Source organism: Agrilus planipennis, unplaced genomic scaffold, assembly GCF_000699045.2.
Source record: "Agrilus planipennis isolate EAB-ADULT unplaced genomic scaffold, Apla_2.0 scaffold424, whole genome shotgun sequence".
Classification (NCBI taxonomy): domain Eukaryota; kingdom Metazoa; phylum Arthropoda; class Insecta; order Coleoptera; family Buprestidae; genus Agrilus; species Agrilus planipennis.
In genome coordinates, this window is record NW_020439117.1 from 38245 (window position 1) to 50166 (window position 11922).

At 30.9% G+C, this 11922-nt stretch overlaps 1 long non-coding RNA gene across 3 annotated transcripts in view; it reads left to right on the plus strand.

The window, feature by feature from the left end:
• The window catches only part of LOC108743044, a 17870-nt gene extending 6150 nt beyond the window's left edge, over positions 1-11720 (plus strand). For 2 of the 3 annotated variants that reach the window (XR_003231745.1, XR_003231747.1), the window contains exons 2-4: positions 10700-10810; positions 10893-11089; positions 11464-11720. This is a non-coding gene — a long non-coding RNA (uncharacterized LOC108743044). Of the gene's footprint in view, positions 1-4340; positions 4537-10699; positions 10811-10892; positions 11090-11463 lie in introns of those variants that run through there. The other variant, XR_003231746.1, reaches the window with a different exon arrangement.
• Positions 11721-11922: the final 202 nt, after the last annotated feature.

The following is an 11922-nucleotide window of genomic DNA, read 5'->3' on the forward strand; positions in this document are numbered from 1 at the left end:
TAACAATACATTTCAATCGTTGTAATATTTAAATAGCAATTAAAAATTTGTTTTGATTATTAATGCTTTATCCTTGTATAAATTAAATATTTTTGAACGTAATATCAAGAGAATAATATACAATAATACAAATAAAACGACATTTTGTTATTAAAAAGTCGGGAATTAGTATATTTACTTTAGGTAATCTCGGGTAATCCATGATTGCCAAGAATGGCGACATGTCTCATTTTTTGTATTTAATATAATGAGCTTTCGGTAGAAATTAGAGTAATATGCATTATTGTACATTTTTATTTATCGAGCGGACTACAAATCATTTTTTCTCGGAATGCTCACTCTGTCTGAATTGGGAAGACAACTCTGTTCCCGTTGTATTAATAAACCAATTTCTTGTAACAAATAAAACAACATTTTTGAACAAATTAAGCATACTAATGTTTTTTTGTATCACTTTCCGTTTATTGTTATTAAAAAGTCGGGAATTAGCATTTTTACTCTAATATATTGTTAGCTAATTTCGAAAATAAACAAACCAAATTAAAAAGCTCATTGATTGCTCGAAAGCTATAATATTATCGAGGGTTGTATCCGATTTTTCGTATTGTCTGTTTATAATTAAGCTGTTTCTTTAGTTAAGAATAGTTTTATCTGTTTCTCAAGCGCAATATTCTCTCTCTTATTCACCGAATGCTTGCTCTCTTTAACAGTCGTATGCTTAAACGATCTACCAAAAGAACGACTCATTTTGCTCGTGGTGTATTAAATGAAAATTAAAATTTGTTTTGAAAATTAATATGTTCTCTTTGTACAAGTTAAGCTTTTTTTAACTTGTATCATAAAGAAAATGTGCTAATGTATCTATTCTATAACACGTGGGGGCTAATTTCGGTAATTAACGAACCAATATTGAAATCTCTTCCATTGTCTTAAGGTTGTACCATTTTCGAGGTGATGGTAGCCAATTTTTAACATTTCTTAAATACAATGAAGAAAATTTCTTTTACGAAGAATTTAGCTTTCCTTCAAGGATAATTTTCATTTATCCTCGGAATACTTGTCCTCTTTAACGACTATTAATGTCTATTCTGTAATACCTGAGGGCGCATTTGGGATATTTATAAGCGGAATTGAATGCTTATTAATTGTATAAAACCTAAACTTTATCTATGTATTAACCAAATATTTTTGAACTTGTATTAAAAAGAGAATGTGTTAATTTGTCCATTGTGTACTAGATATGCGGTCTAATTTCGGAAGTTAACAATGAATGTTGAAAACTCATTGGTTGTTTGAAGACTATACCAATATCGCGGGTTGTAGCCGATTTTTAAGGTATTTTTATTTTATAAATAAGCAGTAGTTATGAATAGTTTTACCTTTTTCTCAAGCGCAATCTTCTTTCTTTTACACTCCGAATACTTGCTCTCTTTAACAGTCGTATGCTTGATCGATCGACTGAAAGAACAATCCATTTTGTATATGAAAAAGGAAATTAAAAATTTGTTTTGAATAGTAATGATTTCTCTTTGAATAAATTAAACTTTTTGGTGCTTGTATTAAAAAGAGAATGCGTTAATTTGTGTATTCTGTAATATGTGGGGGCAGATTTCGAAAATTAACAAACCAATGTTTAAAGCTTATTGATTGATTGAAATCTATATCATTATTGAGGCAAAGAATACATTGTGGCATACTTTTCATATTTTTTATTGATAATTAAGCTGGTTATGTAAGTAGTTAGGAATAGTTTTACCTTTTCCTCAACCGTAATTTTCTTTCTCTTATACTCCGAATACTTACTCTCTTTGAAAATTGTATGATGCTATACGATTGTTGAGAGTCGTTGCCGATTTTTCGTATTTTTAATTTATAAATAAGCTGCTTTTGTAGTTAAGAATAGTTGTACCTTTTTGTCAAGCGCAATTTTCTTTCTCATATACTCCGAATACTTTCTCTCTTTAACAGTCGTATGCTTAAACGGTAGACCTAGAGAACAACTCAGTTTGCTGGCTATATTTAAAATGGAAATTAAACATTTGTTTTGAAAATTAATGTTTTTATGTTTGTGTAAATCGAAATTATTGGTATTTGGTATTTCAAAGAGAATGTTTTAATTTGTCTATTCAGTAATGTGCGGAAGCTCATTTCGGAAATCTATAACGAAAATTGAAAGCTCATTAATTGTACTGAACCTATACTTCATCGTGGTACGAATTAAACATTTTTGAAGGTGTATTACAAAGAGAATGTGTCAATTTGTCTATTGTCTAATATGAGGGTAGCTAATTTCGGAAATTAGCAATAAAAGTTGAAAACTCATCCATTGTTTGAAAGCTATACAACTGTCGAGGGTTGTAGCCGATCATTTGTATTTTTTATTTATAATTAAGTTGTTTCTGTAGTTAAAAGTTATCTGTTTCTCAAGCGTAATTTTCTTTCTCTTATACTCCGAATACTTGCTCTCTTTAATAGATGTATGCTGGAACGGTCGGCCGAGAAAACAACTCATTTTGTATATGAAATAGAAATTAAAAATTTGTTTGGATCATCTTTACATAAGTAATCTAAATATTTGTGAACTTGTATTACAAAGAGGATGTGTTAACTTGTCTGTTGTCTAATATGTGGGTAGCTAATTTCGGAAATTAACAATCAATGTTGAAAACTGATTGATTGTTTGAAAGCTATACAATTGTCGAGGGTTATAAGATTTTATAATTAAACTGTTTCTGTAGTTATGTATAGTTTTATCTGTTTTTAAAGCCCAATTTTCTTTTTCGTATACTCCGAATACTTGCTCTCCTTAACAGTCGTACGGTCGAACGGACGACCGAGGGAACAATATATTTTAATCGTTTTAATATATAATAAATTAAAAGCTCATTAATTGTATTAATCGTATACTTTATCTTTGTCATCATCATCATGAGGTCGACAGTCCTAAAACTGGTTGGATATGCACCTGCATTCTTTCCTATCCTGAGCAAATCTTCGCATTTCCCATATCCTTAACCATTTTCGGACAGTGATCTAATTTAGGTCTACCTATACCCCTCCTAACTTCCGTTTCCGCCTCTAATATGTTTCTGACTAGACCTTCATGCTTGAGGTGTTCTACCAATCTATCTCGCCTATTTCTTATTGACTTCCATAAAGTTCTTTGTTCTCCTATTCTTTCGAATACCTCTTCATTTCTAACCTTCTCTATCCACGGTATCCTTATCATTGGCCGGTCACATCACATTTCCAACGCTTCTATCCTTTTCTTATCCGCCACGCCCACTTTCCATGTTTCGCACTCGTACAGCGCCGTGCTCCAAACATACACCTTTAACCTTTTTCGAATTTTTAAATTAACCGTTCGCGAGCATAGAAGTGATTTCTTTTTATTGAAAGCGACTGGACCCTGCGCTATCCTCTGCTTTATATCCCTAGTAGTCCTTCCGTCTTGACTTATCTGACATTCGCATTAGCAGTGGTGGATTATTACACATGGTAATTTTCCCTGTAATAAAGTTAATCCGTCTTTCGTAAGTGATTTATGTCACATATTTTCTGACAAATTAGTGAACTATACATAGCTACATACTCTTTTTATTACTTTATAAGTATGACATGATTAACTTGATGACTATGCTTATAACTCCAGTGAAGTTCTTGAAGTCCATTTGTCATTAGAAAATGGCTCGTTTGGTATCTGATTCTCATGTAGGCTTCTAAATGGTATTCATAAAACTTAGGAATCAACGAGTTTTAAGCACGATAGTTAACATGGTCTAAATGAGGAAAGCTTCGTTCTCTATTGACTGTTTTCTGTTTAACATCTTTAATGTTATTATAATTGTGCCACATGCAGCGTTAATTGATCAAATGAATTTGTGTTGGACAGAAAGAACGTTTTCTTTATATGGTATACCTCTTGTTGCTGTTTATTGACCAAAAGAAATGTCAAATAATGCGTTGGTATGCGTTATGTTAATTAACACATTATTCTGCAGAATTAGCGCGATAAAATTAAACTCGAAATTATAGCCGCAGTCATTTTACGGAAACCTCATATATTGACTCCTTTGGTACATCTTTTAATTTTTTGATATCGTTTTATTTATCACATAAACGTTTTTTTGTTCTTTCAAGGCGTTGTATACTTGTCTGTGTTTTTTCATGACTGATAAAAGCGAATTCGTCATTGTCAAAACGGCTTGTTTCGCCAAATAATGAAAGAATGAGATAGATATAATGAGAGTGAGAAAGAGACGGAAATTGAAACAATTCCTATAAAAGAAAAATACTTCGGTATCCAGATCCGATCTAACTCGAACAATAGAAATGAATATTAGAACTTACAGTTATTATTAATTCGGCGCCATGATAATGGGTAGTATCGAGTGCTATTAATTAATTGAATTATCGCCATAATTTTCGTAAATTAGTAAAGAAAACATATCCGATATCGTGTTGTGCAATCATCAATGTGAATTTGAACAGTGATTGAGGCGAAAGTTGCTCTTAGGATTAGGATTACGAAAAGTGGTGAGTGATTGAAATAAGAATTATCATCTGTTTTGATCATTACCTTACATGATCATCATCATCAAATTTAGTGTTTGTTATGTTTTAAATAATAAGAGGGCTCCTTAATTATTACATTAGGAATGCTTCAATTTGATAACAAAGACTGAATCCAAACGCGCAAGTACTAGTTGTTGTATGATTACAATTGCGAACGCTGAATTACACAATAGTTTTAATTAAGATTTTCTTTTATTAGAACAAAATATATTTTTATGACCTATCTTTACGAACTTTTGTGAATTACGTAAAAGAATTTCGGTTTTATTAATTAATTTTTATAAAATAACATGTGTACATATAGTATGTACGTAAGTTTTCAAATTCTAAATTTTGTACGACTATTTCAACTTTTTTATATATAACAAAATTGGTTTAATCTTGTTTTTATTAATTTAAGTATTATTTTGGGAGGGTAAACTAAAAAAGTCAGTAAAATTAGTATTTGTAAACATTTTTCAAAAAAAATATTCCACAATTTTCTTATAATTTACATTTGTTACCTACCCAATATGAATTTTGTTTAAAATTTCGTATAATAGTCGTGAATAAATGTCTTTTAGTTTAACCTATTCACCGCCATTATTTTCCTTTTACTTAATACATATAGTTGGCTCGTAGCAGCTAGCGTTAGGTATCTTATACGGTCACTTGAGTAAGTTGTCTCACTCAGATGAACTGCTGATGGCGCCTAGGTGGTTCATTGCATGAGGTAGAGGCTTCGGAAAGAGCGGCTGGATAGCTAGCTTATATAATTTACCGCGACTCCGTATTTATCCTTCTCCCTCAGTGACAGCGTCGAAATGGTCAGGCCTGCAGTTTCGAGAAATCGAAGCTGTAAGTCCGGTCATTTCGGCGTTTCACTGGTGGATAAGGATCTGATTTAAATACGGAATGTTTTGCACTTTTTGAAATCGAAAAAATTAGGTCTTCAACAATTTAGATGTATTTAATTTTTAAAAATGGTAATTAATTGATAACTATTTCAATGTTTAATTTTACTGTTTAACAGTGGAATGTATAATAAAAATTTTAAAGAGGAGAAAAGAAATTGATCTAAATGAATTTGTGAAAAAACTACCCCTTTTAAATTTAGGTTGCAGGTATCTTCTTAATTATATCTTTTTTATTTTACTAAAAGTGTAGGTTTTATAGGTTTCTGAGTTTGATTACTTTGTGAAAAATCGCCTATTTTTACTTATTCCCTCGTCATTCCTTAATTGAGCCATGTTTATCGTTATTATTGTATATTTTATTGAGCATCTATTAACACATAATATATAGTAAGGAAGTGTAACTGCGCTTATAGTTATGAATGTTTTGTATCTCTTCCCGTTTATTGTTATTAAAAAGTCGAGAATTAGCATATTTACTCTAATATATGGGTAGCTAATTTTGAAAATCAAAGTTGAAAAGTGTTTAGGTTGCAAGTGTCCACTTAATGTTATTGTTTTTTTATTCTATCAAAACTGAAGGTTTTATAGGTTTCTAAACTTGACTACTTTGTGAAAAATCGCCTATTTTTACTTGTTCCCTCATCATTCCTTAATGTTTATCGTTATTCTTATTTGTATATTTTATTGAGCATCTATCAACACATAATATATAGTAAGGAAGTGTAACTGCGCTTATAGTTATGAATGTTTTGTATCTCTTCCCGTTTATTGTTATTAAAAACTGGAAAATTAGCATATTTGCTCTAATATATGGGTAGCTAATTTCGAAAATCAAAGTTGAAAACTCATCGATTGTTTGAAAGCTATACAATTGTCGAGGGTTGTAGCCGATTTTTCGTATTTGTAATTTATAAATAAGCTGGTTCTGTAGTTACGAATAGTTTTACCTTTTTCTCAAGCGCAATTTTCTTTCTCTTATACTCCGAATACTTGCTCTCTTTAACAGTCGTATGGTGGAACGGACGACCGATAGAACAATACATTTCAATCGTTGTAATATAAAATAGCAATTAAAAATTTGTTTTGATTATTAATGCTTTATCCTTGTGTAAATTAAATATTTTTGAACGTAATATCAAGAGAATAATATACAATAATGCAAATAAAACGACATTTTTTTATTAAAAAGTCGGGAATTAGTATATTCACCTTAGGTAATCTCGGGTAATCCATGATTGCCGAGAATGGCGACATGTCTCATTTTTTGTATTTAATATAATGAGCTTTCGGTAGAAATTAGAGTAATATGCATTATTGTACATTTTTATTTATCGAGCGGACTACAAATCATTTTTTCTCGGAATGCTCACTCTGTCTGAATTGGGAAGACAACTCTGTTCCCGTTGTATTAATAAACCAATTTCTTGTAACAAATAAAACAACATTTTTGAACAAATTAAGCATACTAATGTTTTTTTGTATCTCTTCCCGTTTATTGTTATTAAAAAGTCGGGAATTAGCATTTTTACTCTAATATATTGTTAGCTAATTTCGAAAATAAACAAACCAAATTAAAAAGCTCATTGATTGCTCGAAAGCTATAATATTATCGAGGGTTGTATCCGATTTTTCGTATTGTCTGTTTATAATTAAGCTGTTTCTTTAGTTAAGAATAGTTTTATCTGTTTCTCAAGCGCAATATTCTCTCTCTTATTCACCGAATGCTTGCTCTCTTTAACAGTCGTATGCTTAAACGATCTACCAAAAGAACGACTCATTTTGCTCGTGGTGTATTAAATGAAAATTAAAATTTGTTTTGAAAATTAATATGTTCTCTTTGTACAAGTTAAGCTTTTTTTAACTTGTATCATAAAGAAAATGTGCTAATGTATCTATTCTATAACACGTGGGGGCTAATTTCGGTAATTAACGAACCAATATTGAAATCTCTTCCATTGTTTTAAGGTTGTACCATTTTCGAGGTGATGGTAGCCAATTTTTAACATTTCTTAAATACAATGAAGAAAATTTCTTTTACGAAGAATTTAGCTTTCCTTCAAGGATAATTTTCATTTATCCTCGGAATACTTGTCCTCTTTAACGACTATTAATGTCTATTCTGTAATACCTGAGGGCGCATTTGGGATATTTATAAGCGGAATTGAATGCTTATTAATTGTATAAAACCTAAACTTTATCTATGTATTAACCAAATATTTTTGAACTTGTATTAAAAAGAGAATGTGTTAATTTGTCCATTGTGTACTAGATATGCGGTCTAATTTCGGAAGTTAACAATGAATGTTGAAAACTCATTGGTTGTTTGAAGACTATACCAATATCGCGGGTTGTAGCCGATTTTTAAGGTATTTTTATTTTATAAATAAGCAGTAGTTATGAATAGTTTTACCTTTTTCTCAAGCGCAATCTTCTTTCTTTTACACTCCGAATACTTGCTCTCTTTAACAGTCGTATGCTTGATCGATCGACTGAAAGAACAATCCATTTTGTATATGAAAAAGGAAATTAAAAATTTGTTTTGAATAGTAATGATTTCTCTTTGAATAAATTAAACTTTTTGGTGCTTGTATTAAAAAGAGAATGCGTTAATTTGTGTATTCTGTAATATGTGGGGGCAGATTTCGAAAATTAACAAACCAATGTTTAAAGCTTATTGATTGATTGAAATCTATATCATTATTGAGGCAAAGAATACATTGTGGCATACTTTTCATATTTTTTATTGATAATTAAGCTCATTATGTAGTTAGGAATAGTTTTACCTTTTTCTCAAGCGCAATTTTCTTTCTCTTATACTCCGAATACTTACTCTGTTTAACAGTCACAGCTTGAACGGTCGACCAAGAGAAAATCTGTTTGCTGGCTATACTGAAAAATGAAAATTAGAAATTTGTTTTATCTTTGTATAAATGAAACTTTTTGGTACTTATATTTCAAAGAAAATGTGTTAATTTGTCTATTGTCTAATATGAGGGTAGCTAATTTCGGAAATTAGCAATTAATGTTGGAAACGCATCGATTGTTTGAATGCTATACCATTATTGAGGGTTGTAGCCGATTTTTCGTATTGTTCTTTTATATAATTAAGCTATTTCTGTAGTTAAGAACAGTTGTATCTGTTTCTCAAGCGGAATTTTCTTTCTCTTATACTCCGAATACTTGCTCTCTTTAACAGTCGTGTGCTTAAACGGTCGACCGACAGAACTCAGTTTGCTGGCCTATTTAAAATGGAAATTAGAAATTTGTTTTCAATGGGAACCGATAGTTATAGGAATTGTTTTAAATAACAGCGTTAGTTAAAAGATGCCCTTATTCAATGACTGCGTCATTACTAGCAACGGTGTAGTTCTATTACATAAAATTAACTGCGTTGTTGGTTAAGGGGTTGCATATTTATGAATTTAAGTAATTACAATACTAAATCTATTGCATATCTTCAAGCCTCATCAATAATTCCATTTAACTCAACCATTATTCTTCCTCTACTCTTCTTATAGCTTCCTTCTTTTTCAACAATTCCACTTCTTCTACCAGCCTTCTTTCTACTATCATCCTAAATTCACCTATAACCCTCTCTTCACACCCTTGCAATAGCTTTTTAAAGTGTTTTATCCATTCCAGTTCTTCAATCGTTCCACTGACTTGTACTTTACTACTTTTCCTGAATCTATTTATCATTTTTGAACACTTTCATCCCTTCTTAATTTAATCCATCAGTATCTTTTCTTTTCTTCCAACAACCTTCATTTCATCATTCTTCACACCTACCTGTCATCTTTATACTCTTAACAATCATGTACTCTCTCATCATAATCAGACCTTTCCAATCATCAATCCCTTCAACTCTTTCTTCCATTCTTCATAAACTCTCCTGTTGCTCCTTTTCCCCAGTCAAATACTTGCCTTTATACATTACCCACTCCCATTTAACATCGCGTAATCTGTAAGAGACTTACATCTCCCTAGAAACATATATTCCCATTTCCATCCCTCTCACACACCCCGTTAACTATATTTATCCCATTGTTTTACACCATCCCCTACTAGACAACAGCCTTCTCTTCTGACCGTCATGTTAAACCCCTTATTATCATTACATTATTATCATTCATATTTTCTATTGTTTTCCTCAGGTTTTTTAGTTTTCCTTTTATTTCCTCAGTGACAAATATTTGTAAATACTATCACCCTTTCTTCCTCCCTCTCCTTTAACCTCTTTATCATAACCATTCCCCTATCGAATTTTGTAACATTTGCTATCAATACACCTTTTAACCCTACAAACATCCCTCCCTTCGCCCTACTCTTTATACTCTGGTTTACTTACTACGTCTTCCTTCCATCTTCTGTTTTATAAATCTTTCCTATTCTCTTTGTCTTCTTCCAAGTCTGTTCCAAAAATCGTAGGGTGTTATTTTATTCTCTATTCTATTTTCAAACATCATATAATTTTCTCTGCTTGTTCTACCACATGTATTCCTATCTCTAGCTCCTTTTTTACTACCTTTTCCTTTACTACTACTTACAAGTTGTTTTTTTCTGTCTTTAACTATGCCTTGCAACTGCTTATATATATTTCTCTTTTACTTCCCTCATCATACTTACTACTTTGTCAAGCCTTTACCTCTCTTCTATTTCATTTCTTCCTTTCACCTTTAATTCACTCTCTTCTTATTTCCTTTTTAAATATTCCAACAGTTCACTTATGCTATTAATTTCTCCTTCATTCTTTTGCATTGTTTTTATTAAGCTCTTTATTCAGTTTTTTGTACTTTAATTTGTTCTTTCTCCTTATTTTCCATTAAAATTTATAAACACAATTCATACGCTTACTCTACTAGTATTAAATGATTACGATGTACCAAGTAAGGGTAAATAGGACCTTAAATTCTCGAGCTACAGCATCACCAGAAAGACGACAGTTCTGTAAATATTCATAAAAAAAATAAATCCTCATTGGTTTCTATAATGTATTACAGAATTTATATGTTAAAATAAGATAAACTGTATTTTATGCACTGAAATTAAAGATTAATAACTCTTAATTATTTTTTACCCTATCTTATTTTTTTTTTGTAAATTTAGGTTGCTTACATTTCGATATTAATTACCCCATATAGTATTAGATTTTCAGTTAGACATTTAGTGATATTTGAAATTTGTAGTCAACAAATGATTTTGAAGATTAATATTTGATTCTCTTACAGACGCTGTTGGCTTCTCTATCTTGCAATCATGGAAGTGGATCGTTAGAGAACCTTTGATGGGAGAGAAAGGGATGAATTAATTTCGCTCACAATAGTGGATTCTTTCAAAAGGTACAAAATAATTGAAACTATAATATGTGTAAAGCAATTTCTTTAATTCTGCTTTTAATACATCCATTTGAATTTGTTGCAGGTATATTTGGTTCTTTATTCCACAATTATAGAGGAGGACTTCTGGAACGGTGTTGAGATTTTTTGAGGAAATTGGAAAATCTCCTAAAATATCGAGGAGGACTTACCAAGCAAAATTCTTCTGTGTCAGGCAGTTTTAGTAGGACCATTTAGAGCCCTGATGGAAGACAAAAGGATTAATCAATTTTACCCACAACAGTGAGTTTTTCACACTTAATAATACAATGCAATAGAGAACACTCATAAGTAAAACGCTTATAATACAATAAAGAATTTATTAAATTCAGTTATTTAACACTTTTCACATAATTGCTGTAGATTTTATTGAAAACCAAGCAATAACAACAAACTTCATTTTTACTCATTTGTTTTCCACTTTGTATTTGCATTTCGAAAATGAGAAATTAAATGGATTACGAAAACCTGATGAATGTTTTTCTTTTTCATTGTTAAATTTTATGTTTATTGTTTATGAAAATATTTAATTTAACATGTATTCTTATTTAAACTTACGTAATATAATAATCTTATTTGTAATTTAAATAAATATAATGACGATTATTTCTTTCCAGTTGGACCAATTCCGCAGGTGCAAATTCCAGTCAAGCAGTTTCTTCAGGAGATGGTCGTTTGAGTGTCAGTGATGGGAGAGAAAGGCTGGAAGCGATTGCAGCCACAAATTCTTCAAATGTTCAAAAGAGTTGGACATTTCTGGAGATGCAAATTTCAATCGAGCAGCATCATTGGGGTAGGGTCGTTGGAATGCCTGTGATGGGAGAAAGAGGGTGGACGCGATTGCAATCACAACGGTGAGTTTTTCAAATACAATATAGTAGAGGGTATAAAATATCTAGAGAATTTTTTTTGAGTCTTCACTTTTCTTATTAATTAATTGAGAGAATATTTAAATTAACATGCATTCTTAGTTTAACTTGCATAATTTAATAATCTCTTTGCGATTTAGTTAAATATACGTATAATGACGATTATTCCTTTCCAGTTGGACCAATTCTGCAGATTCCAGTCAACCA